Source organism: Hippopotamus amphibius, chromosome 1 (assembly GCF_030028045.1).
Source record: "Hippopotamus amphibius kiboko isolate mHipAmp2 chromosome 1, mHipAmp2.hap2, whole genome shotgun sequence".
In the NCBI taxonomy this organism is placed as follows: Eukaryota; Metazoa; Chordata; class Mammalia; order Artiodactyla; family Hippopotamidae; genus Hippopotamus; species Hippopotamus amphibius.
In genome coordinates this window covers 181,236,471-181,237,722 of record NC_080186.1, presented here as the reverse complement: position 1 = coordinate 181,237,722, position 1,252 = coordinate 181,236,471, and the positions used below count along the sequence as shown (strand labels likewise).

Sequence of the window (1,252 nt, the reverse complement as noted above, 5' to 3'; positions counted from 1 at the left end):
TTCTCTAGATTTCACATATTCTTAACTTGTTTTACAGACCACTGATTTTCCTTTGGAATAAGCCAATGTGGATAAGGGAGACCAAAAGGGAAGTAACAAGTGTTAGGATAACTTAGTTTTAAGGTTTTAGTGCATATTTTGAAGACATTTTCACAGAACATATTGCTCTCAAGTTAGGGTTAAAGTGAAACTTTCCATTAGGATAATGCAAAGCATAACATTCTCTTAGGGAAAAGTAAGAATTCTAAGCTTTACTCTACCAGGCATCTTCCCTCAGGCACTGAGATTGCAGCCATCCAATACATGGGGACAGGCAGAAAGAGACTTCAAAAGTCACAAATGTATTTCAGTGGCTAATTTTTAGCAAGTCTGGCAATGAGATCTTTCCATTCTCCTCTCTTCTTTGTGATGTATATAGGAGTGAGTAGCTGCAGTAGTGATTCTGGCTGTTGCCTGAATGAGTTCTGACACAAGGCCTCAGTGTTACATATCACATACATCCCACAGTCATAGCTGTTTTGTTGAGCCAGGGGCTTTCTCTTCCACAAAGGCCACTTTGTCTCCTTTTCTGCCTAAGAAAACCTCCAGTTTCTCTGCTACCTGCTTTGCATGGACTGAGTTGCTCCTACTATGAGAATCATAATGAAAAAAGCTATTTTTATCTTAGAGATAAACCAACAAACTCCAAGGGGTTCCCCCAGCTGCCTGGTTGGAATTATCATTGATGGCTAAAAATAGAACTCTCTTGTGTGGGAGGTCCAAGAGTTCAAGGAACATGGCCATCTCTGCTGGGTTGCCAGCGCACTTGATGAACTGGGTAAGTTTGGGGCTGATGAAGCAGACGTGGTCAGAGCAGTGATGAAACTGACTGTTGGCAAAGTACTCAAAGGCAAACCCAATAATATGGTCACTGAGCCAGCTTGGAGGATCCAATAGTGAAACATCTGACTGCCACAGTAGACTGTCCATGTAATTCAAGACTACTGTGTCCATCTTGTACTGACCAGGGCTGCTCAGAAATTCCAGAAGCTGCCTCAGGTCTCACCACCCCAACCAGCCTTCAGGCAGCTCTCTATGGGCCAGAAAGCCTTGACGATATTAATTTCAATGAGCATTTTGTATGTTAAGGAAATTACCCTACATCTCTGATATGTGCAACAGTATTGTTTTTTCTAAGTTGTTTTTCTTTTGACATAGTTTATGGTTTTATTTTGCCATTAAGGTAGTTTTTCATTTTAAATGGGCAGATTCA

General features: G+C 41.1%; 1 pseudogene; it reads right to left on the bottom strand.

Moving 5' to 3' along the window:
- Positions 1-353: 353 nt before the first annotated feature.
- On the bottom strand, positions 354-1,023 carry LOC130836712 (sentrin-specific protease 8-like; annotated as a pseudogene).
- Between the last annotated feature and the right edge of the window lie 229 nt (positions 1,024-1,252).